Source organism: Myotis lucifugus, unplaced genomic scaffold (assembly GCF_000147115.1).
Source record: "Myotis lucifugus unplaced genomic scaffold, Myoluc2.0 scaffold_44, whole genome shotgun sequence".
Classification (NCBI taxonomy): Eukaryota; Metazoa; Chordata; class Mammalia; order Chiroptera; family Vespertilionidae; genus Myotis; species Myotis lucifugus.
In genome coordinates, this window is record NW_005871092.1 from 3040606 (window position 1) to 3067348 (window position 26743).

General features: G+C 45.7%; 1 protein-coding gene and 1 non-coding gene across 2 annotated transcripts in view; both read left to right on the top strand.

The window, feature by feature from the left end:
- The window catches only part of RBM20 (RNA binding motif protein 20), a 177798-nt gene that overhangs the window by 42543 nt on the left and 108512 nt on the right, over positions 1-26743 (top strand).
- Positions 13745-13851, top strand: LOC111825881. The gene has a single exon (XR_002829107.1). It is a non-coding gene; the product is annotated as a U6 spliceosomal RNA (small nuclear RNA).

Below are 26743 nucleotides of genomic sequence, written 5' to 3' on the forward strand. Positions count from 1 at the left end.
CCCAGTGGGGTTGAATGCACAGCACATGTGCCATGCTTCTTTGAAATCAAAGAGATTCTAAATTCCAAAGCAAATCTGGCCCCAAGGATTTTGGCTGAGGGATTGTGGATTCAAACCACAGCAAATTGTTTATAGGTGGTACACCCCAACTTTTTTATTGTTTAGATTTACATGATCTTTATCTGAAAAGATAAGCACGCACAGTTCTAGTTAACTACCTGGTGCATTATTGGACATTTTTCTTCTAACCATACATTTAAAAAAAAGCTCACTTCAATTTTGGACTAGTTTTAGATTTAATAATAAGTTGCACCCTAGCTGGTTTGGCTCTGTGGATAGAGCATTGGCCTGCGGACTGAAGGGTTCCAGGTTCAATTCCGGGCAAAGGTACATGCCCAGGTTTGGGGCTTGATCCCCCAGTAGGGGGCGTGCAGGAGGCAGCCAGTCAGTGATTCTCATCATTGATGTTTCTCTCCTTTCCTCTCTGAAATCAATTATATATATATATATATATATATATATATATATATATAAAAGTTGCAAAAATACTAGAGAGTTCTCACCTACCCTTCTTTACCCAGCTCCCCTAAGGTACATTTGTCAAAACTGAGACATTAACATTGGGTACAACACTATTGACTAAATTATAGACATTATTCAGACTTCCTCAGTTTTTCACGGATGTCCTTTTTCTGTTCCAGGATCCCACATGGGCATTTAGTTGTCATGTCTCCTTGATCTCCTTGTCTGTGATAGTTTCTCAGTCTTTCCTTATTTTTCACAACCTTAAGGAATGAAAAATAAGCTTTGAGGAATATTGGTCAGGTTGTGACAACACAGGTGGACCTTGAAGGCATTATGCTATGTGAAATAAGCCAGACAGAGAAGGACAAATACTGTATGATCTCACTTAGACATGGAGCAGGGGGAACTGAAGGAAGGGGGTCAAAAGGGACACACTTCCAGTTATAAGGCAAGTCAGTCCCCGGGATGTAGGTACAGCATGGCAACTATGGTCAACACTGCTGCGTGGTGCATAGGGAAGTTGTTAAGAGAGTAATTCCTAAGAGTTCTCATCACGGAGTGAAACCATTTTGTCTTTTCTTTTTATTGTATCTATGTGAGATGATGGATGTTAACTAAACCTGTTGTGGTAATCATTTCACAGTATCTGTAAATCAAACCATCATGCTATATGCCTTAAACTTATACAGTGATATATGTCAGTTTTTTTCTTGAGCCTCCCCCCACCAACAATTGGAAATAAAAATAATACTGGTCAGGTATTTTGTAGTAGACCTTTCAGGCATTTGTTTGCTTGCTTAAATTATTGTTTGTAAGCTTTTTAAAATGAAACTTCTAATTTTGAAGTCATGGTGGATTAACATGCATTGTATAGAATATCACAGAGAGACCTGCGTATCTTTTACTCAGTTCTCCCCAATGGTAACATCTTGAAATCTATAGTCCAATATCACAGCCAGGATATTGCCATTGATACAGTCAAGGTACAGAGCATTCCCATCACCACAAGGACCCGTCATCCAGCCCAACTCTCTTGTACCCGCTTGGTTCAGCTCATGTTGATTGAGGTCTCCTGTGGGTCAGGCTCTGCTCAGGCCCTGGGAGACAGAGGTTAGCTTAGCTTCTGGGAGACAGACATGAACAAGGAGACACATGTGCAGAAGATAGAATGTCAGCTAGTAAGTGCTGTGAACTAACATCAAAAGACTAAGGACTCAGAGAAAGAAGGAAATTCAGAATTCTAGCTTCTCTTGAAAATTGAGAGCTTGGTCACATTGGGCCAGACTTCCCTCTTAGCACAGTAGGTGTTGTTTGTCTCCCCACTCCCCTGCACCTTTATTCTGTTATTCTGTTGTATTGCATTGATTGACTTTTGTATGGTGAACCATTCTTGCATTCTGGGAATAAATGCCACTTGGTCACGGTGTACAATTAGCTTAATATGCTGCTGAACTCAGTGTGCCAGTATTTTGTTGATGATTTTGTATCAGTATTCATAGGATGTATTGGTCTGTAGTTTTCTTGGTATCAGGGTTATGCTAGCCTCATAGAATGAGTTAGGAAGTGTTCCCTCCTCATCAATTTTTTTGGAGAGTTTGAGAATGATTGGGGTTAATTCCTTAAATGTTTGGTAGAATTAACCAGTGAAGTCATCTGAATTTTAAGTCGTTGTTGTTGAGATTATTACAGATGTCCCTCTTCCCCCTGCCCCCATTGCCCCTTCCATCCAGTTCCATCCCTCCCCAGGCCTTCGCTACCCTATTGTCTGTGTCCATAGGTAATGCATATATGCATATATGATCTTTGTTTAATCTCTTCCTCCCCCTCCCCCTTCCCTCTGAGAATCGTCAGTCTGTTCTATTTCCATGCCTCTGATTCTATTTTATTCACCAGTTTATTCTGGTCATTAGATTTCTTATTTGTTTATTTTGATTTTTGGATTCAATTGTTGATAGGTATGTATTTGTTGCCATTTTGTTGTTCATATTTTTTTTCTTTTTCTTTTTCTTCTTCTTCCTCTTCTTAAAGAATACCCTTCAACATTTCATACAATACTGGTTTGGGGTGATGAACTCCTTTAGCTTTTTCTTGTCTGTGAAGCTCTTTATCTGACCTTCAATTCTAAATGATAGCTTTGATTGGTAGAGTAATCTTGGTTGTAGGTTCTTGCTATTCATCACTTGAAATATTTCTTGCCACTCCCTTCTGGCCTGCATAGTTTCTGTTAAGAAATCAGCTGACAGTCGTATGGGTACTCCCTTGTAGGTAACTAACTGCTTTTCTCTTGCTGCTTTTAAGATTATCTCCTTGTCTTTAGCCCTTGGCATTTTAATTATAATGTGTCTTGGTGTGGTCCTCTATGGGTTCCTCTTGTTTGGGACACTCTATGTTTCTTGGACTTGTAAGTCTATTTCTTTCACCAGGCAGGGGAAGTTTTCTGTTATTATTTCTTCAAATAGGTTTTCAATATCTTTCTCTTCTTCTGGCACCCCCATAATGAGAATGTTGGTACAGTTAAAGTTGTCTAGAGGTTCCTTACACTACCTTCATATTTTTGGATTCTTATTTCTTTTTGCTCTTCTAATTGAGTGTTTTTTTGCTTCCTCATATTTCAAATTGTTGATTTGATTCTTGGAATCCTCTACTCTACTGTTGAATCCCTATATATTATTCTTTATTTCAGTCAGTGTATGCTTAATTTCTGACTGGTCCTTTTCCATTTTTTTTTTTTGGCATTCTCACTAAGATCCTTGAAAGTCTCACTAAGTTCCTTGGAGGTTTCTAGAAGATTTTTGAGTAACCTTATAACTGTGGTTTTGAACTCTATATCCAGTAGTTTTCTTTCCTCCATTTCTTTAATTTGTGACATGTTTCTTTGTCTCTGCATTTTGACTGCTTCCCTGTATTTGTTTCTATGTATTGGGTAGAGCTGCTATGTTTCCTTGAGTTGATAGAGTGGCCTTGCATGGTAGGTGTTCTGTAGGGCCCAGTGGCTCAGCTTCCCCAGTCACCTGAGCTGGGAGCTCTGGGTGTACCCCTTTGTGGGCTCTGAGTGCAATCTTGTTGTAGAGGAGACTTGATTGCTATTGGTGTCCCTGGGAGAAATTGACTTCCAGGCCAATTGGCTGTGAGGATCAGCTGTGACTACAGTGGGAGAGCTGCTATGCAGGAGACACCCCTATGGAGCAGGACTTGCTTTAATGGGGCTTTGGTGCTCACTGAATCTGCCCCTTGAGTGTGTCACTTATGAGTGTGTAGAACTGTAATCTAGTATGGTCTGAGACTGACCAGTGGGTACACTGGCTCTTGGGTGTCCAGGAAGGTGCAAAGTCAGCCACTGCCTGAGGCCATCCAGCAGGAGCTTCAGAGAGATTTGCAGATTCTTCCTCTTTGTATAGGGTTTGGAAGTGCCCAGATGAGGCCCAGCTATGAAGCAAGGCATGCTGGTTCTGGTGCTGGGTCTTGGGCCGTTTATTGATAGGTTTGGGGCTCCCTGACCCAGCTGCAGCTTGTTTGAGAGATTTTAGCCTGAGCAAGGACAGGCCATTAATATGCAAAAACTGCTGCAAGAAGCTTGGGTGGGGTTGTAAATTGGATGAGGTGGGGTCTTAGGGAGTCACCAGGGCGGAGCAAACAGAAATGGTTGCCAGTCAGCCCTGAGACTGGGGAGGTCCCAGCACAGGAACAAAGATCCCTGTGAGCATCTCCGTCTGGGAGAAAGCTGTCTCTGAGTTCCTGCCCTGATGCCAGACAATCTGGTTCCTCCTTGTGTGTTTCTGTGTTCCCCAGAGCTTTGCCCTAGTGCTGGTGCTCAGAGGAAGCAGGAGTTTGTAAGTTCAGTTCATGGTTCTGGCCTTTTAAGAGGAACAGCTGGGTCTCCAGCAGCCTCTGTGTCACTGAGCCCCAATCTGCACTGGTTTTTACAGCTTGTTGTTCTTACTGCCTGTAGGGACTTCTTTTCCCAGCTCTGGAACTCTGGGATGGGGATCTGGTGTGGGTCTGGGACCCCTTGCTCCTCTGGGCAGCCTCTGCAGAGACGATCTCCCTCCTCATTAAAAAAGCGGCCCACGTAGGTACTGGACCAGCCTGTTCAGTGCTGCCACACCTTCTGCCAGTCTCAGTGTGCTTTCTTTTTTACTTCTCTAGTTGTAGGACTTCCATTCAGCCACTTTTCCAGTGGTTCTGTATGATGGTTGTTCTGTATTTTAGTTGTAATTTTGATGTCGTTGTGGGAGGCGGCAAGTAAAGGTATTTACCTATGCTGCCATCTTGGTCCCCCTTCCTTCCCTGGATCTGTTGGGAGGCTTTTGAGTAATGATTCAATTTCCTTATTTGTTACAGATTTTCTCAGCTTTCCTATTCCTTTATGGGTCAGTTTTGGCAAATTGTGTGTTTGGCATTTGCCCATATCAACCATGACCATTTTTAAACAAAATAATGACTTTGGCAAAATAGTGACTTTAGTCTATTTGATTTTGGTTACTTTTTTGTCTAAGCGTGAAAACTCTCATTTTAAATAGCATTATTATTTCTTTACAAAGTAAAGTATCAAGGAACATGAGGGTTTTGCTTGTTATTATTATTGATGTATATTCTATTTTTGTAAAATATTTAATAAAATATTTTACTGTGTGTCTTCTGACCCATTAAAAGTGGGAAAGTATATACAAGATTATCAGGCTACAGTTGCCAAATGGAAGAGGGGTTGGTGAGACAGATGAAAAAGGGGAAGGGATTAAGATGTACAAATTGCCGTTTATAAAAACAGTCACGGGGATATAAAGTACAGCATAGGGAATACAGGCAATAATATTGTAATAACCATGTATGGTGTCAGGTAGGTACTAGACATCATGGTGATCATGTTGTAAGTTATATAAATGTCTAATCACTATGTTGTATACCTGAAACTAATATATTGTCTATTAATTGTAGAGAAATTAAAAAGAGGACTATGAGGCTATATAAAAACGTTTTCAACATACTAGTTACTTACAGTTTAGATAGAGGAATTCTATGGAATTTTGATAAGTTTTCATTATCAACTGACAATTATCCTCACTCTTGTAAAATGACTTTGCTTTTATATGGTCTTTAGTCCATTTAATTGGTACAACAGAATGAACTGTATTAGGCTCAAGTTTAAATTTCTCCAGTTTCTTTTTCAGCAACTGGTTCAGAGCCCACAGAAGCAACCCCCATCTCTGTGGTGTGAGAGCTCTGTGACTGCCTCTGACTCCCAGGGCGGGTGTTTTCTGGTGGAGTCATTCATTCAACAGTTCTTTATTGAGCACCTGCCATGTGCCAAACACTGTTGTAACCATCGATATTCCAGTGACACAAAATGCAGAAGCAATCAAAGCAGACCACTTCCTGTGTGTTGGGAGAACCAAATGAAAAGGCAGCTGCTCCTCAAAAAGAAGAGGATTCTGCCGTTCAGACTGTAGAACCTTTCATCCTGTCCCTATAATGGAGTGACCCAGTCCCAGGCATGGTATTGTCTGGGGCTGGGTTGGTCCTTACGTCGGAGGTGTGAGCAGTCCCCTTTAAGGAGAGGGGGATTGTGATGAAACAGTAGGCAAATTTGGGCTGGGCCTTGGAAATCTTTCAAAATTATATGTGAAAGGTGATATTCTCTCTTCAGAGGAAATTATGGCAAAATGGCATCTAATCATTTCATTGCAATAGGAGATTGGACTCAAAACTTCTAATGCAGGGAGAGACAGATGAGAGAAGAGTTGACGTTTGAATTAATTCTGAGTAGCTCTGCTGGAAGCGAGGAGCTGGTGATGGTTTGGATTAAAATAGTAATTTCCAAGCCATAGGCCTTTCAACAGCAGCCAACTGGTTCTTACCACAAATGGGGAACCAGTTCTGTTAGAATGTACCTTAGAACTGCATGTTACTCAGACACCACGAGAAGCTGACTGGTGTGTAACTTGCAAGCTCCTCCAATTTTGAAAAACACTCTCCCCAAGGAATTGGAGTAAATCTGGCCAGTGGCCTCCTAACAGCGAGTCAGACATGTGTCAGGAAAATTATTCTAACAGAGCATCATGTCCACGGTCAAAGGTTGTGCCTTTACCTCTTGAGTTACATTTTCATTGAGAGGACGGCATTGAACTGTGCAGGTGCTGTCGCTTCAAAGGGCCCTTAGGGCTCTCCACACACGATTGAATTTCTTAGGACATCCTTAGATAGAGTGAGATGATATCCCCGAGTGCTGAAATCGTTCACTTTTCCGGCCCCTGCTGAGTTGTGACCGAAAGTCCCCGGCAGTTTAACTGAGGTGCTTTATTCATCTGCAGACTGGAAGCCCAGGATTGGAAATTTAACACGATATAAATAATTAAGTCCCAGCTTCCACAGGTGCAGAGGGCATAAATAATCCAACTGCATGCCGCCCGAGCATTCCATATCGTGGGCCATTTAGATTTAATGCCCAGGCACTCACTCGTAACTGAATATGTCAGAACGCAGCTCCTGCCGGGGACAGGGGAAGGGTGCTATTTCAGAGCCGTGTGCTCGCCTGTCTGCTGGAGAGCTGCCTCTGCCCTCGGCCTCTTCTGAAGACCCTTTGCTGGCTGGGTCTCCAGGGAAATTCACCTGTCTTCCTGCCCAGCACTGAAGACCGGGATCTACATCCAATTCTTCTTGTGGTTAAATGAAGGAGGTGATTGATATGTGGAAGGGAGACCCAAGAAAATCACTCATTTAATTGGAGGCATTTGGGGAAAGAGATGATGAGTTCACTGGTGGGGGTGGACCTTGAACACTTTATTCACAGAGTCAGGCATTTGAACCTGAGCCCATTCGAACACTTGGGAGTGGCTGAAAGGTGGTGTCCTTTTTCTGCTTCAGCAGCAGATCCCATGAAGGTCACTCAATCCATTTTCTGGTGACCAGAGGTGAAAGAACACAGGTACTCATTCGAATTACGTCTGCATCACTGACATGGCTTTGCACGTGGTCGAGACTGAATACGTTTGCTAAATGAGCAACTGAAAGAACAGATGCATCATGAGGCTTTGTTCAGCTTCCTAGTCATGGTCTTGTCAGATCTGGTGCCACTCACGGGGAGGTCCCCGACCAGCTGCATCCGCTGGGAGTTGGTTAGGGATGAAGATCCTCTGGCCCTGTTCCAGATCTGGGTGGGCCCAGGAATCTGTAACAAACCCTCCGGCGATTCTGATGCCCACTGAAGTTTAGCACCACTGGCTTCAAACAGGGATGCGATTTAAGAATCTTATACCTACTTCCTCTCTCTCAGTAGAAAGTCTCCACAGCTGGTTGCAAGAGAATCCCAACTTAAATCCCTTCATGCACATGTTTCTCCCCTCCCCAAGCTTCTCCCTCAGTCCTCCAGCATTTGTCTTATGTGTCCAGATTCTCTGCTCAGTCTCTTCTAGGAAAATAGAGATGGGGGGGGGGTGGAAGGCACATTTCCATTTGCTGTCATGTCAGACACTTTGTGGATGCCCACCGGGTGCTCCAGTCCCTGTCCCCAGGACCTCGGCGCTCCAAGGGAGGCAGACAGGGAGGTGATGAGTGCTGGGCCTGGTGAAGGTGTCACTCACTGGGCTGTGTCCCTGGGAGCACCCCGATGGGCTGAGCTCAGACCTGCACTGGGTGGGGTCAAAGAGATTTCCTGGAGAGGTGCTGCAGGGCCACCTCGTACAGGATAAGTCGGGTGGCAGCAGGTGCACGGAGGGAGGGACAGGAGGGACTTTCAGGTGGAAGGGGCAGCATTGCTGAAAGGACACTCTACAGAGAACTTGATGCAGCTTTGGGGACTCTGTACTTACTCGCCATTTTACTTTTGAAATCGAATTATATCCTACATATAGTGAAGTGGACAACTTTTAGGTCTGCAGCTCAGTGAATATTTAAATTTGACCTCACTCTTGCAGCCATCACCCAGATCAAAATATGGGACATTTCCAGTTGCTTGAAAGGCACCCTGTACACATTTCTTCTAGTTTATTGGGGTGACATTGGTTAATAAAATTCTGTAGGTTTCAGGTGTACATTCTATAAGACATCATCTGCATATTGTATTGGGTGCTCACCACCCCAAGTCAAGTCTCCTTCCATCACCATTTATCCCCCCTTTACCCTCTTCTACCTGCTCCCACCTCTCTTACCCTCGGGTAGTCACTATAGGTTCTATTGTTTTGTTTTGCTTCTTGGGGACTTTTTCTAGACTATAAACTTCTTGAGAAAAACATTTATTTTGGAAGCTAAAGATCGCTAACAGGCTGAATATGGCTCCAAATTACGTAGTTATTATTTTCTTATTATTTTTAGAGAGGTAGAGAAGAGGGTGGGGAGAGAGAAAGAAATAACGATTTGTTCCACTTATTTATGTATTCATTGGTTGATTCAGGTATGTGTCCTGATCAAGGATCATACTTGAAACCTTGGTGCATTGGGATGACGCTCTAACCAACTGAGCTACCTGGCCAATGCCTAACCATGTATTTTGGTTTTAACTCGTTGCTATTATTTAAAAATTGGGGGATTTCCCATGAGAATCAAAAGATCTGGCAACACTGGGCTCCTGTACCTTGGTGGGCTGCAGCTGGGTAGGGACTGTCCCCCATAAAGTTGGAACATCTATTCTTTGCTCATCACTTATCTGCTCATTGCTCACTCCTGGCCAGCTACACTTCTGTTACCTGCCTGGCTCTGTGGGCATCTAAGTTTGTAATCCCTGCCTTTAAGTATTGTTTTGTGTTTTGGTTTGTGGCCTCCAGCATGGCTGAGGGTGCTTAATACTTTTTATTTGTTCACTCATCAGTATGTATGGAGCACTGACCATGAGCGAGGTACTCTCCAGATGTTGGGAACACAGAGGTATTCAGGGGTAGACAGACAACACATTTGTTAGCTTGCCATGCAGCTACCCCCCACCCCCCCATGTGTGGCACTTCCTGTCTGCGAGTTCACTTCTCGCTACCCCCGTGGATGCCACCCGTGCTGGCTGTTTCCTGATCTCTGAGCCCACCTGTTCCTTATAACAGTCATACTTCTGCTGTCACCTTCCTCACCTTTGTTTCCTCCCTGTCTGGCCCTCACCCGAACCAGAACCTTTTGCTCAAGTCCCACCTCTTCTGAGAAGTCTTCACTGAGCATCCCTTTCTCTTGGGACCTCCCTCCTCTGAACGCCTATCAGCCTATTTCCCACGCCACCAGCAATCCATTCTGTCCTTGACTCCCTCAGGTGAAAAAAGAAAAGGCCCATTGCTTAAGCTCAGTATTGCATTCCCTAAGGGCAGAGACCTTGCCTTCTATTTCCTGACATTACCCCATACAGCCCTGCATGGTTTTGAGCATACAGCAGGCGCCTAGTAAATGCAGAAGAGGCGGTAGATGGCAGCACCTGGAGGTTGGGGTCAGAGAGGAAAGCACAGGAGATCAGTGCCAGCCTCCTCACTGGGAGTTGCCCTCCCTGGCAGTTACCCTGCAGGGATCCTGCCTGTCTCCAAGGCCTAGCGTCCTTGCGAGAACGTTGACACCCTTCAAGGAGGCCACAGACACTCCGGCCGCTGGGTCACAGGCATTCTGGGCAGAGTCATGTGAGGTGGCATTTGAGGTTCTCCCCTTTCAGCCTGACACAGTGTCCCTGGGGTGGCAGGAGAAGGCTCACTGAAGATGGCATGTGGCTGGGACAAGTAAGTGTCATTTTGATGGCCATTCCCTCAGCCTCTGCCATGGTCCCTTCAGCCTGGGCTGTCTGCTCTGTCTCACTTTTCTTCCTGACTCAGTGATACCCATGGCTGAAAGCTACCCGATTGCAGGTAGCCGCCCCACACCTGGTAACACTGCCTCCTGGAAAAGTACCTTAGATGTTGGCAAAGGATGGTGACCTTTCTTTAGTGGACTTCTGCTCCCAGCCCAGCCGATCAGACCACGGCAGGGGAGGTGGGAGAGGTCAGAAGAGCCTTTAGTTTAAGGTTCCTTTGGCAAATGCAGTCCCCTTTGCTAAGGTTCTGTTATATGTCACTTGGTGTGCAGGGTTCCAACAACTACTTGGCCTCTTGTCAGGGAACATGATAGAATGTCAGAACCTAAGCTAATGCAAGCTATGTTTTGCCTCGCCAAGTCATGCACAGCCAATGCAAGAAGCCCATCGGTCATCCACACGTCTGCACCATGTGGCCACAGGGCTCCACTGGTGGGATTTAGCCTTTCCAGAGCCACGTGATGTGGGAGACCAGGCGCACAGTGGCTTCTTACTCAGAGCATGCTCATTTTGAAAAGCATGAGGGCATCTCTTAAAAAAGTGCACATTCTTAAAGGGCACGTGTTTCCTTTTCCCCCTTATATGTCCCCTTTCGATCGTTACCCTTCTCCCCCATTCCCTCCCCCTCCCTCCACATTTCTTTTTTTCCTGTGTCTTTGTGTTTATCTATTGTGCCTTTGGCACCAACCCCAGATTTTCAGGTGACAAGGCAGGCTGGGTTTGTAGGTGCTACACTCTGTTACTTGGGGGCTTCAGATTTACATACCAGGACAAAGAGACCTACGAGTGTCATCCAAGTTTCAGCCTTGGGCCAGTTAGGTTCAGCCTTGGGCCAGTTAGGGAAGACGACACTGGCAACTCTCATACAGCTGTTGAGCAAAATCATGATGGGGGAGTTGTACCCATGAAGAAATGCTTGGCTACCAACAGAAACCCCAACACACCGTGGTTGAAACCAGTAGGATGTTTATCGTCTACTGAGCAAGAAGTCTGGAGGCAGGTGCCCAGGGTTGGGTTAGTGGTTTGATGGGGTCTTCAGGGGCCCTGGGCCTTACCTCCCCCACCTGGCCATGTCCAATGATTGCTCATTCTGTGGTCTCCTCTTCACAGGGTGGCTGACAGGGTTCCAGATCTCATGCATTTTCATGCCAGCAGCCAAAACAAGAAGTGCCGATGGAGCGTGGGCAACCCAAGAGTCTCTTTGTTTACTTCTCTCTTATCTGGGAGCAGAACTTTTCGGGTCCTTGTTGCAAAGGAAATGCTGTTTCAGGTGAACACTGACACACGGACCTGGGTCGTTTGGGGTTATCTGGGATAGAGTGAGCTGAGACTTCATTATCCTGCTCCTGACTCCATTCCCTGCTGTTCTTTCTTAAAATTACAGAATGTGAAGAACTTTATTTCCACCTAGTTTCTCGCAGCCTGGAGTGCATAGTTGGACTTAATTTTCATCAACTGATGTGCCAACATATCTTGTTTTATTGCACCTCACAGATGATGTGATTTTTTTTTCCAAATTGAAGGCAAGATAATCTACCAGCAGAAAGATTATGACTCGCTTTATGGCAACATCTGCTTTATTGCGGTGGCCTGGAACCAAACCTGCAATATCTCCGAGACATGTCTGTAAGAAAGTCTAGCCCCTACTCCCTGGTACCCATTCCTTTTATTCTGAATGGTGCATCGTATCGGCCTGGACCGTGGGCAACATACTGTGTGTATCATTTAGCCGGAGCACTCATGTTAGTGTCCTCTGATTGGGAGTTTGTCTTGTGAAAGGTTTGGGTCTAGTGCTCCTTTCATCCTTCCTAGCACTGATCCTTGGGAAATGATTTCTCTCTAAAATAACTTAGGTTTGTACAGATTCGAACACATGCACGTACCCCAGCTCTACGCCACTCCAGTGGGAAAGGCAGACTGCGGTTTCATGGTAGTTGTCTTTTTGATGAATGTCCCCATGTCCACCCACAGGGCCGTGACATTCCTGCCGCCCCACTTGATAATCTGAAAATCTCCCAAGCCAGATTGCCTTGCTATAGGCCTGCAACTCTAGAATGCCACATAGGTTCTGGGTTTCAGTCTCCAGGGCCCGCATTGGCCAGCATGCGGAGGCGACTATGGGCTTGAAACTGATAAGGCAGGGGGAGCGAGTGGGGGCCATTCCGAGAGTGCCAGAGAAGATACGGTGCACCCATGATAGGGCCTGCGAGCCGGGGCAGGGGTGTGCGAAGCGTGACGCAATTACATGGTCTTGTCTCAGCTTTCCCCTTTCATCTGCTCCCAGATGCATTGTGCTTTGTAGGGCTCCTCACCCTTTCTTTCTGAAATGCTCTCCCAAATGTGCCCAACTTTCTTCTCTGTTTTCCAGCCAAAGGTGACAAAAGGAAGCGCCCCTTTACTCCGCGGCGAGTAGCTCTTAAGTGTTAGAAGTGTTCACCCTCCCACCCAGGGGAAGGTTTTGCATTAGAATCTGTCCAATTCCTTTAAAGTTGTTTACTTCCTTTTACGTTGACAGCATGTGAAAGTCATGATCGGCTTTATGGTCTGAAGGGTGTATCATATGTTCAGCTTGCATTCTGGGAACCTTCTAAAAGAGCCGCTGTCAGGATTCAGGATCTAGTCCACTTGGCAGCCCTCAGCCTTCAAGGGTGAAATGCAGAGATCTCTAAGGGGAGAGTTCTGGATTTAGATTCCTGCCTTGGAATCAGCTCCCATCAATTAACTTACATGCTATGTGTCCAAGTTATTTGACCTCTCTGTACCTCAGTTTCTCCATCTGTAAAGTGGGAATAATAGTACTACAGGCCACGTATGGTTATTAGGAGGATTCAGTGAGTTACCATTTAAGTGCTTAAAATGTTACCTGGCAGTTAGTAAGCACCATATAAGTGTGTTCGATAAATACATCTTACTAATTGGAGATACTTTTGTTGGCTTACTACTCTGCTAACTGAAATTTTTGTTGTGATCATGGTAGATTCGAATGCAGTTGTGAGAAATAATACAGAGAGTTCCCCTCCATTTATCCAGTTTCCCCCAATTATAACATTTTGCAAAACTGTAGTACAGTATGGCAACCAGGATATTCATATTGATTTCCCCAGTGTTACATGTGCTCATTCGCTTGTGTGTGCATTTAGCACATTTGCCTGTGTGTGTGCATTTAGCACATTGTGTGTGCATTTAGCACATTTGTCTGTGTGTGTGCATTTAGCACATTCGCCTGTGTGTGTGCATTTAGCACATTGTCTGTGTGTGCATTTAACACATTTGCCTGTGTGTGTGCATTTAACACATTGTCTCAGTGTGTGCATTTAGCACATTCGCTCTGTGTGTGCATTTAGCACATTCGCCTGTGTGTGTGTATTTAGCACATTGTCTGTGTGTGTGCATTTAGCACATTTGTCTGTGTGTGCAATTTTATTACGTGTAGGTTCACGTTTGCACCACCACAGTCAAGATGCTAACCAGTTCATGCTCGCCTCGGCAGCACATATACTAAAATTGGAATGATACAGAGAAGATTAGCATGGCCCCTGCGCAAGGTTGACATGCAAATTCATGAAGCGTTCCATATAAAAAAAGAAAAAAGATGCTAACCAGTTCTATCATCACAAGGATCCCTCCTGTTGCTCTTTTATAATTATACCCATATCCCTCCCTTTCCCAGAAACCCCTGGCAATGACTAATCTGTTCTCCATTTCTAAAATATGTTCTATAAATGGAATCATATAGTTTGCAACTTTTGAGATTAGCTTTATTCATTTAGCATAATTTCCTGGAGACGTTCCCAAGCTGTTGAGTGTATCGTAGATCATTCCTTTTTCTTGTTGAATAGTATTCCATGATATGTATGTACCACTGTTTGTTTAACCATTCACCTAATGAAGGACATCTAGGCTTTTCCTGATATTTGGTATTACACATGAAGCTGCTATGAACATGTGTGTACAGGTTTTTGTATGAACATGTTTTTTTTTCTCTGAGATAAAGCCCAAGAGTGCGATTGTTGGGTTGTGTGGTAATTGCATGTTTAGGTTTACTACTGTAATGGGTATTACAATTTGTTATTTAAATTTGTACCCCCCAACAATAAATTTATGTTCAATTCTTTGACTTATAGTAAGTATTGTTTTAGTACTTGTTAAATAAATTTAAAGGGGCCACTGGCTTTTATAATGTATCCAGGACTGTGTTAAGAGGTTGGGGAAGGAAAGAGATTCAAGTGGCATGCTGATGGTCTTTGTCTTCAAGAATGTTTTATCTTGGGTCTGGGAATTGAGTAGTTGCAAATAAGAGCTGACATAGATGGTGTGCTGTCAGGTTATAGAAACTTGAAGAAGTCCAGTGGACAGCTGGGTGGGAGGTACAGGATGGGGAGAGAGTGGAGGTGTGTTTTTAAAAATATATTTTTATTGATTTCAGAGAGGAAGGGAGAGGGTGGGAGAAAGATAGAAACATCAATGATGAGAGAGTATCATTGATTGGCTGCCTCCTGCATGCCCCCTACAGGGGATGGAGCCTGCAACTCAGGCATGTGCCCCGACCAGGAATTGAACTACAACCTCCTGGTTCATAGCTGGATGCCCAACCACTGAGCCACGCTGGCCGGGCGAGAGAGTGGAGGTTTGAGAAAGGGTTGTCACTGTTGGTGCCGTCAGTGCCTGAGATTGGGAATTTGATGGTCTTTTGTATTTGAGAAGAATTTGGAATTACTTAAATTTGAAGAAAAGCATCAATTTTGCATGGAATATGTTGCAAAATTTGGGTCAATGGTAGGGATCATTATAGAACCATAAATTCTTTCATAGAGGTGTCCTTAACTTACAAGGACAGAACTGAAGCATGGCATTGCTGGAAAACCAGCTGGATTTATTTTTAAAGATTTTAAAAATATGTTTTTTAAAATTGATTTTAGAGAGAGAAGAAGGGAGAGGGAGAGAGAAACATTGATGAGAGCAACATCCATTAGCTGCCTCCTGCATGCCCTCCTACTGGGAATCAAGCCTGCAAAATCTGGGTATGTGCCCTGACCGGAATCGAACTGGTGACCTCTCAGTGTATGGCAGCGGTTCTCAACCTGTGGGTCAAGACACTTTGGCGGTCGAACAACCCTTTCACAGGGGTCGCCTAAGGCCATCTTGCATATCAGATATTTACATTATGATTCATGACAGTAGCAACATTACAGTTATGAAGTAGCAACGAAAATAATTTTATGGTTGGGTCACAACATGAGGAACTGTATTTAAAGGGCCAGAAGGTTGAGAACCACTGGTGTATGGGATGACGCTCAATGATCTGAGCCACACAGACCTGGGCAAAACCAGCTGGATTTAATGTTTCACCACCGGGGGCGAAGAGTTAGTCTCTTGGCCACGTCACACTCTGGTTTCCCAGGTCTTGGCAGATGCTGCTGCTTCCTGTGCATTGGGGTCAGTTTAATGGAGCGCAGTGACGGCTCACCTAGCGTGTTTGCAGCTGGAGCAGATAATTTTTCACAGTCCTATCCTCTGGATGACAAAATTTTCAGTAAACATCACATAATGAGCAGTCATTATTTTCTTGATTTCCCCCAACAATGAAGGATTGAAAAAGAATACATTCGTTTTAAAGATACTACTTAAATGCAATAAAATATTTCATATCTGGATTAAAATTTGCGTTTACCAAACAAAATTGTTACATCTTGCAGTTTGCTGTGTTAAATTTGACCCACACACAAAATGTCCAAGGAGTCACAGGTGACTGAATGGAAATAACTCAAGTTCTGTTTCTTCATTTTACAATCACTGTGCTATCACTTAAAATTTTTTTTGTTTCAACATTGGAATATATAGTACTGCAGGGATTGGACACAGGGACCTTGTCCGAAGTGGAATCAAAATATTCTGACCTATTCCAAATTTATTTTTGAAATCCGTAGAAGTCTCAGTTTGCATGTGTCAAAGCCAGGCGTGCTTCAAATTACCTCTCATGTCAACATAATATTTATCAAATGATAGGTAATGCAGTTATGCGAATTTAAAGTTTACATGTATATTATCATTCAAACACAACAGTAACTGCAGGAATTGTATAGAACTTAAGCCAACAAAATACTTGTTTTCTAGGAGGAATAACTTCTTACTGATATTGTTTAGAATTGCTGGTGCTTGGTGAAAATGGAAAGACTTTCAGTGGTTTTATTATGGTTTTACATTTTTGGAGATGAAGCCCTCCCTTCTTGCCGGCACTGGTTTTGGAAGTTCGGCTGACTTGAATTTGAAGCCCAGCCTTGCCTGTTTGGAACCCTGTGACTGAGCAAGTTATCTTACCATCTGTAGTCAGCTTCCTCATCTGCAAAATGGTTAGCTTTTGTTGGGTTAATAATATAATCTCCACAGAGGGCCTGGAGTTGGTTCTGGCGTGCAGAAGGGTCTTAAGAAATGTGAGTCGTGGCCCTGGCCAGTGTGGCTCAGTTGGTTGGAGCATCGCCCTGTGCACTTGAAGGGTCCTGGGTTTGATTCCCAGTTAGGGCACATGCCCAGGTTGCAGGTTTGATTCCTGGTCATGGCAAGTACTGGAGGCAACTGATATCTCTCTCTCTCTCTCTCTCTCTCTCTCTCTCTCTCTCTCTCATTTCCCTCTTTCCCTCTCTCACTCTCCCTCATTCTCTCCCTCTCTTCCTCTGTCTCTCAAATCATAAAAGACAACAACATATCCTCGAGTGAGGATTTAAAAGAAATATGAGTTGTGTTCCGTTCTCCATCAGGAAGGAGTGGCTAGCCCTGGACCCTGAGAAGAGCTCAGGCTGACCAGTTAGAGGTGCCTCCCTTTTCATCCTCTCTGACCTCCGTCAGGAGAAGCAGCAGTTCTGATTAAGCAGCATGGCACTGAGTGACTATGTTGAACCCCAAGGGAAACTTGGACAAATTCCCCGGGTTCTGAGATGCGTCCATCAGAATGCCGGCTTGGGTAAGGAGAAGGATTCTGGCCTCTTCTGGGCCGAGAGGGTGGGGGATTTCAGGACAATGTGATCAGCTTGTCTATCAGAGGCTGAACCTCGGGGACAAAAGTGATTGTCCTTTGCTTCAGAGAGAAGAGGTCCTGCAGCAGTTTCTCCTGATGGAAGAGGCTTGGTTGTCGTCAAGGCCTTCTGCAAGCCACTTTCCACTTTCTCTACCTCCTCCTCATACTGATAATTGCCAAGGAATGTGGTCCAGGCCTTTTGCTGGCTTTTGCAAGCCTTTTATAGCAGCTTAGAAGGAATTCTTGGTATTCCTCTCATGTGTTAAAGATCAGGCTATTCTTATACGTAACCCAGATCATGTTAAACATGGAAACACGTTTAAATGACCCAGGGAGGCTCTAAGAAGACTACTTTGTTTAGCTTTTTTTGTCATTAAATGAACCTGTTGTACTTTAAAGGCACTAAAGAGAATCCTTAATTTTATACAGTTTGATCTGCAAAGTGATATGTTTCCTTTTCCTTTACTTTTAAGGGAGGTCTATTTAGTGACACTTATTGGAGGACATGAAGGAAGCACATCATTTGTTATTTAAAAAAAGAAAAGAAAACGAATTATAAAATTTATCCTAAGAGACTACTCATGTTGTAAATAATCTCGGATGTAGATTTTTGGATGTGAAATGGAGCTTAAGGTTTTATTCTTGAGTGTTTTGTATTTCTACCATACTAACCGCATAGCTAATTCATTTCAACTGGAAAGTACATCAGAAAACATATAACTTAATCAAGAACAAGTGGAAAAATATACCGGTTTTTAAAAACATTTTTCCTGGCCTTCTTCTCATCCTGCCAGTGTATTGCTTTAGAGAAACCTGAGCATTTTTAGAAGACATAGTGCATGGTCTCAAAGTCAAATATGGTAGGTCTGAAGCCTTCAAAACACAAAGTGAGCCCTCGGTAACCACATGGTTAAATGAGTGTATAGGCAGGGCCAGCTTCCCGAGGGTGACTGTGCAGCCACGCAGACCCTGGCTCAGAGGGCCCGTACTGGCTTCATGTTCTGTCGTCATCCTTTTGAAATTCTTTTTTAAAAAAAAGTATTTTATTGATTTTTTACAGAGAGGAAGGGAGAGGGATAGAGAGTTGTGAAACATCGATGAGAGAGAAACATTGATCAGCTGCCCCTGCACGGCCCCTATTGGGGATGTGCCCGCAACCGAGGTACATGCCCTTGGCCGGAATCAAACCTGGGACCCTTCAGTCTGCAGGCCGACGCTCTGTCCACTGAGCCAAACCGGTCAGGGCTGAAATTCTTTTTTTTTTTAATCTTTATTGTTGAAAGTATTACATAGGTTCTCCCCCCCCCCATTAACCTCTTCTAGCCCATTTGAAATTTTTAATACTTTTTGAACAAAGGGCTTCAGATTTTCACTTTGCACTGAGCTCCCCAAGCTACGTAGTTAGTTGGTCTTGTGTACTGGCTACCTGGTAATTCAGCTTCGACTAGTTTTGGGCTTTTGAGTTTCCAGATTACGAACTAGACATTGATCAGCCTTTTTTTTTTTTCTTTTCCATATGAACTTGTGAGGACCCTCCTAATGTATCTGTTATTTAGATACATTTCTTTTCAACTATTTTCAACTCTTGTTTCTCAAAATAGTGGCGGTTGCGGGAGGCTGAGTTTCAGAAGGCGTTCACCTTTTCAGTTTTATAGGTCTGAATGCGAGTTTCTGCAGCGGGCAGGCATTATTTTTGTAATTGGGGGAGGGGGCACCATACAGATGTTGGAAAAGCTTCTTTTATTTGTTATAGCTTTCAAAAGAGGAGCAGCTCATTTTGATCCTGGCAGGCAGCCTTGCGGAGTTGCCGGGGTTCCCATTCCTGTGGGGCAGTCAGTTCCGATGGAGAAGTGGCTTGGAGTGAGCGTGGCTGAGGGTGGGTGGTACTATTTGTGGCAGAAACACTCAGGGAGTGTTTGTAAACTTGGGGGTAATCCGGGCCTGGCATTCAGCTTTACCCGAGGCACCGGCGGAATCTTATGTCATTTTAAGTCCGCGGCTACCAATTGTTGTGTTCCTTTGTCCTTCTTGTTTGAAACGCTCCTCTCACTCTTCAGCAGCAGATCAGAAATGTGTGGCTTTTGGCCAAAGCTGCAGCTTGCCTTTGAACCAGGACAGGGCTGTCCTCCTTCTGATGCGGGGTCAAGTTCAGTGTGAGATAAACAGCTTTGGCCTCTAAACCCTTGCTGACATCTCACCCTGCCGTGCATTGTGGTGCCACTCAAGCCCTCCGGCTGCCTGTGAATGGGCCAGGATTTACATGCTGGGTCCAGAGTAACAGGACCAGGGGGTGATCCTGCATTCTGGTGGGCAGCTGCCTCCCAGAGGGCAACCCCACTGGGTTGGAGGACTGGACAACCTGGGCCCAGCCCCACTCCAGCCAGCTTCTGCTAGTCCCCCTGCTAAGGGGACTTTCTGCCCTGACGTGGGGTCAGGGGGATGGGAGGTCATCTCTTCTTTTTTCTGCCTGTGCCGTCTGTGGGCAGAAATGCTTTGACCAAAGGCCTTGGCACAAGGTGGATACCTTATCTCATGGACTCAAATATACTCTTCTGTTCGGCAGACACAGTCTTTTTTTTCCTGCAATTCCCTAGCACATCTGTTAGTACATCTATGTTCTCTATAGTACTCTCTGTAAGTCATCCTCACCTCTTCATCGTCTCTTTCTTCTCCGTGCCTCCCTGCCTCAGTTTCCCCAGGCTGCCTCCTGTAATGTTCTTATTGTTCTGCCCATTGTCTCCCTCCTTGCTCGTTTTTTCTCTCTGCTCTTCAGGCCTCTCAAGGTGAGAACCACAAAAGATAAGCAGTTAGCATAGAGGCTGGACTAACAGGGCAGGTGCAGACAAACGGATTTATATGTACACCCATGGGAAGAAGTCTGGACTCTCGGGTTCCGGGCCTGGCTGGGCCACAGTCCCGCCGTGTGGTCCAAGCAAGTGTCTGGCACAGAGTAAAAAGCCACCAGTGTTGGCTGGCATGATAGCTGTTGTAGGTTATTAGTTAACCTTTCTGGGCCTCAGTTTCCTTCCCTGTTCAATGAGGGACTGGGATGATACAGCAAGCCCTCTCCGCTCTCTTAGGCACAGCAAGATTAAATTGGATAATAACCCTGATTTGTGTAAATCCTAGGGAATGAGGATCAGGCCTTGAACCTCTCTGGGTCCCTGTGATAATTTGCACACTAAATGGGTGGAGCAGTTATTTAAAAGTTAGTACTGCCCTTTGAATGTTTATGACATCGATAAGGAATTTATTAAAAATCAATTAAATATATGCATTTCTTGCAAATTAAGGAATAAATGGACTAATACTGCTCAGCATTGTATAGTGGTTTGGAAGAGCTTTCACATTCATGAATTTAATGCCAGTCTTCCAGCCGTTCCCTACAGAATGCCATTCCTAGATCTAATGCCAGTTCACCGAGGCATAGGGAGGAGGTCATTTCTCCTGGTTGCCCAGCTACTGAGTAAGTGGCCAGTCAGGAACCAGAATCCTGTGCCAGTGTATTTTCCAACCCACTGAGGGCTGTCTCATTAGGCTGGTTAGGAGCAGTAAGAAATACTTCCTTGTGTGAAAACTGATGATCTTTAGATACATTAACCCCCTAGGAAATGCCTGTCCCAGGATCCCTGTTACAGGATGGTAACACAGGAAGGAATACATGGAGGCTAGAGTGAGAATGACGCTTTCCCATCTACCGTGAGGACCTGGGTTGAGCAGGTCTGGCCTGAGGTTAGAGTCGTGGAGGTGCTCCCAATCCTGCAGATGGGATGCGGGAAGAGGAGTCTGAGGCTTCTGCCAAGTCCACTGAGTAGACACTTAGGCCCTGGCACACTCAGGATTGAAGAAGAATAGGAGACCCTCTTAAGAGAGATAAAATGTTCCCTGATTCAAGAGGCTCATGACCTTGGGTCTTGTCCATGCCAGGCAGCTAGAAATGTAACCATATATGCAGTCCTTGGAGGGCAATGAAAAGGATTTGTGAATGAGGAGTCCATGGCAGATGTCTCCAGTACCATGGCCGCAACAAGAAGGCTGGCCCAGCACAGTCCCTCTGGAGCAGTGCTTTGCGGTGCTTGTAGGCTTGCTGGGTTAGCCACCTGGCCATCCAGGCTCCTAGGAGCTGCCGGAGGGACAAGACACAGAGGATCCCAGTAGCTGCCAACCTGAGACACCCCTAGAGGATCACATTACTTGAGAGCAGGAACTTTTGCCCCCAGGTTTGTTGAGTGACCTGCCGATGAGAGCAACTCCTGGCCACTGTCAGAAGGAGCTGCTGCCCCCAAAGAGCAGGCACAGCCCCTGGGAGCTGTGGGTGGCCCATGGCCAATGGAGGTCACCCATGGGAGCAGCAGATAGAGTGCCAGGCTGGGGAGTCCGTCCAGTGGTCCGCAACCCCATGGCATTCTAGAGGAGGGCCAACGTGGCCCACCTGCCAACATACTTCTCAGTGAGGAGGAGGAGAATCATTTTCTATCAGATGACCTGGTTGGAGACCCAGCAGCTCAGGGTGGGGGTTCTAGCCTGTTTGAATCATCACCTGGTCTTCAGGTACCTGATGGAGGGGTGGTTCAGAGAAAAAGGGTTACCCTGGTAGGGACTTTCCCAGATGAACTTGACAAAATATCAATGATCCAGTTGTTTTTTTCAATGTTTATGTTAATATTCATACTTCTTTTGATCCATCATCCTTTACTGATTAACTCTCAAATGGAAGTTAATGTTTCCTAGGTTAGCCTTCCATTAGCATACTGTGTACACCAGTTTTATGTAATTCATTCATCCACTCCTTCACCAGACATGGTCAAGTACCTTTGATGGGCCAGGACAGTGTCAGCCTTGCTGTATTGTATTTTACTTATTTGTGTACATATCTTAGCTTCCACTCAACTAGGAGTTTTTATTAAGTCACGATAGATTTATGCTACAGCCACAAAATCCCAGTGGTTTAATACAATGAAAAAACATTTTTTAATCTTCACCTGAGGAGTGAGGACATTTTTTCCATTGATTTTTAGAGAGTGGAAGGGATGGGGGAGGGAAAGTTAGAGAGAGAGAGAGAGAGAGAGAGAGAGAGAGAGAGAGAGAGAGAGACATTTATTGGTTGCCTCTTGCTCTTGCTCCACCAGGGCTGGGGATTGAACCTGCAACTGAGGTACGTGCCCTTGACCAGGAATCGATCCAGAGACCCTTTGTTCCGTGGTTTGACACTCAAACTACTGAGCCAAACCAGCCAGGGCACGATAAAAATTTATTTCTCACTTATTCACTCATCCTACATGGGTTGATGGGGCAAACATCAAAGGGGCTGCTCCATGCAGTCCCTCAGGGACCCAGGATGACAGAGGCTTGGCCACCTCATAGCAGCACTACCTGGAACACAGGCTTATTGGTCACTGAGAAGGAAAAGAATACCGAAAGGTCTCATACCAGCAATTAAGTACTTCTGCTCGGGGGTGGCATCACAGCTACTCACAGTCCCTTGGCCAAAACGGATCACACAGGCCCACCAACTACAAGAAGGCCCGGAAGTGCAATCCCCCTTGAGCCAGAAGACGAACAGGACAAGGGCGAACACTAAAAGGCCCGATGCAAGTTTTCATTATGTTCTGGGCTCTCTCAGTGACTTGAAGCAAAGTTGTCTCTGGAAGGCTCACGTTCTTCATTTGTAAAGGGATGGGATATAAGCGATGAAGAATGGAGTATATATTGCTAATTGCCCAGCTTGGAAAAACCTAGTAATAAGTAGCTTAGGCATCCTTATGTGAAGGTGCCTTTTTCTTTTCCTGGTAATGGAGAGGTGGGTGGTTAGGGATGGAGACAGCCCTCTGAGCAGGTCCCAGATTCTTTGACCCCAGGCAAGGTTTGCCCTCATTTCCTACAGTGACAAAGCTAGGATTGTCTCACCACCCCCCCCCCCCATGCCTGAGCACTAGAGAGCCTGGCTTCTCTTGCTCTGTGGGCCTGGGTGAAGGCAGTCATAATTGAGCTGTAGCCAACATAATTTAAAAATGCTCTGTTTACCTTTATACACTCAACCACCATTGAAAGGAAAGGTTTGGGATTGGGGCAATCTGGTTGTTTCAATAACACCAGCTATAGATATGTCCTAACTTAAGAATGAAGAGCACAAGAGTGGTCAGGAGTTCCGAAGGCATTTGAGGAACCAAATATTTGTTGAATAAATGACTGGAGTAGGAGGAAAATAGGAATTTACAGCTGTGCCTGCTATCCTTCCTGTGATTGTGTCTTTAAACAGCTGTTGACTGAGTTTTCTTCCTTATGTGTTTGGATTCTGTAGAAGGAAAGGTTGGGTGGGTGACCGATGTTGTGTTTATTGTGCCTGTTTATCCGGTGCTGGTCACCTGCCCCAGCGTGTCCATCTTTAATTGCATATCTGAGGACAGAGCTGTGGGATGCCTGCTCCATTCCCTTTACCCAGCTCCTTGCACAGTGCAAAACAAGGTGGCTCTTAATGATGAAGTTGGTGAAGGTGGTCTACAGGAACAGTCTTCATAGTTAGTTCACGACACCCTCATACTTTCCTGTTCTTTTAAAGTACGGGGTGGGGGGGCAACTTGTCTTTTTCCTTCATGTCTCATAAACATTCTACTGCCCTGCCTTGCCTTTCCTCTCCCTCCAGCAAAATTCTATCAGTGCGAATTTCATTTTGTTCTTAGGTGGTATATCTGGAGGGAATGTTAAGGAATGTGAGGGGGTTACCTTAGTTCTTGGATGGTGGGCCCCGCACCACCTTCACATACACAGATGGGTGAGATGGGTGTCCCCAGGCCATGTCATTGGGCGACATTGGGTAGTAATTTCAGCTCTTGTTCATTTCTGATCTGTTGTGGATTGTGTTGTCTGTGGCCTAGTGTGCCCGTCACACTTTCGCATTCTTCTTCCTCTGGTTGTGGTTCCTTCGGGGATACTCCTCACCCGTTCCTCCTGGTCCGAGTGGGGCTGTCAATCATGGAATCAGGAAAACGGACTTCTTCACTCACTGGAGAGGGCGGGTAACCGAAGTACTGGCCCCACTCGCTGAGGGAGAAGCACCCTTGTCACGTCACTCCAATCAGCGTTTCTCCCAGAAAAGAAGAGAAGCAGTTCCTTGGCACTTGGGCTTCTCCCAGAGAGGATGTGTCTCTGGGCTTCAGGCCGCACTCTTGTCTGTCATGTGGTGATAGCCTTTGACACTGAAGAGAAACCGAGGCAAGCAGAATGGGGCAGGCAGTGTGACCTTTTAAAATGCAAGTCGAGTAGTTTTCCTTCTCTGCCTGAAACCCTCCAGAGCCTCGGCCACGATCCTCAGAATAGAACCAGAGGTCTTGCCTGGTTAGCTCTCCATGGCCTTTACTTTCACTCTTGCTCTCTCCCTGACACTGTCCCTTCCGGGTATCTGGCTCCTCAGGTGTCCCAGGGCCTTTGCTCTTGCTCTTCAGAGCCCTCTCCTCCCAGAGGCTTGCAGAGTCCCCTTCGTTGCTTCCTGCAGGCACCCCGCTCAATGATCACTTTGCCAGAGGCCTTCCCTGGCCCCGGTCCCAGCGGCAGCCTCAGGCCTCCATCCCTTTCTGCCCCTTTTTCCCTTTTCAATTGTCCTCTTAGCCCTTGTCATTGCCTGACACACGATACATTGATCTGTCTGTTTTTCTGTCTTCCTGTCCTGGAATATCATTTCCCCGAGAAGAGAGACTTTGCTTTGTTCCCTGCGGAATGAATCTCTGGCACCCAGAGCCATGTCCGGCATAGTCAGACCCCTCACCTATTGGCTGAGTGTGTAGGAATGTCCAACCTGGGCTCTCTCTGCTGAGGGCCGAGCCTGCTGTTGGAACCGGGGCTGCCTTCCCACGGTCAGCCTGGTGGGCAGCGTGGGTGCTTGCTCCTGTGAAGGCTCAGCCAGGACAGGCGAGGTGGGCGAGTGTGTGCCGTCCCCCCAGCAGTAACTCCGGGCTGCTCAGACCAGGCCTTTTCATTGACCAAAGGGCACATCGGCGGCGAGCTGCTCCGCAGCCTCCTCATTGGTGTCAACTTCACAAGCAACCTGCGGTTTTGCTTGTGTAAGCGTCTCTCTCACGAAACATCTTAATGTAGCCGAGTATTTGGATTTCCCTGCACCTGCTCGTTTTACCAAGCTATAAAACGGCCTAAAAATAGGTGCGATATGCAGATTAAGGCAATTTACTGCAGAGCTCCCTGCCCCTTTCACCTGCAGCCCAGTGTGCCATGCAGGAGCTCAGAGCAGCCTCACTCTGACTCTTCTTCAGTTGTGGAGGGGGAGGCTCCCCTGCGGGGAACTTGTCCCCGCCCCAACTCTGCCTGCCCCCTTTTCTCTGCTTCGGCTAATTATTTTTTTTGGGGGGAAATAAAGTTAATTGTATTAGAAATGACTGTTACTTTTGATGACTGCGACATCCTGGCTTTTAGCTGCTATCAGTATTTATTTATATTGTTAAGCCAGAGGATGCGAAATGGTTAATAGAAAGACATATTTCAAACATAATAGCAGGCATTTAAAAAAATTAAATTTTAGTCACACAAGTACTATGTAAATACATTCTGCTTTAAATTATTAAGACATTACATACAAAGTTAAAGTCTGTTTTCCCCATCACTGTCAATCTCAGATTCTGTCCCAGAATCAATCACTGTTTATCAGTTCGCATCCTTCCCTCATGTCCGGGGAACCTGGAGCTCAGGGTGATGGTACCAGTTCCACTGTGAGTAATGCTGACAAAGTAGCTGTCGGGCCTGGCGTGCACCAGGGCTACGCAGCGTAATCCTCCCAGCAACCCTGTGGTTGGTAACAGCTAAGTCACGTACTGTAAAATTCACCCCTGTAATGGGTACAATTCGGTGGTTTATTGTACATTCACAGAGTTGGACACCCGTCACCACCGTCTGACCCCGGGACAGGCTCAGACCCTCAAAAAAGCCGCAGATGCATTGGTAGCCACTCCCGTTCCTGCGTGTGCAACACCCACGCCCGCAGGTGGCCACCTGCTCAGGTTGAAACTGCGCAGAGCTGGGAGCTGAGCGCCAAAGCGGCTTCACAGCCGTTGGCTACGTCTCTGTGGAAGGACGGAGCCTGAACGTGTCCCGCAGGCCTGTCTTTTCACTCGCTGCTGCGCAGGGGTGACGAATCAGGACTCCTTCATCCTGTTTCGGGGGTGGGGATGGGCGGCCATTGAGTCACATTCTTTCTGGAATCTTGGGCTTCTCCGCCCACATCGTGCCTTGTAACTTGTAATGCCCAGCAGTGTCCCTGCAGCCACCCGTGTGCTGGGTCATAGTGTGGCCCGGCCGGCGGTCTGCACTTCGGCAGGGTGCATAGAGAGGGTACATTCTTCCTTTGTAGCCAAAGCAGGTATGTTTGCTGCTTCTGAATCATCTGTGGAGTGAGAATCCTGGGCAAGGAAGACACGGTCACATTTCACCAAAAAGCATTTATTAAGCACCTACTG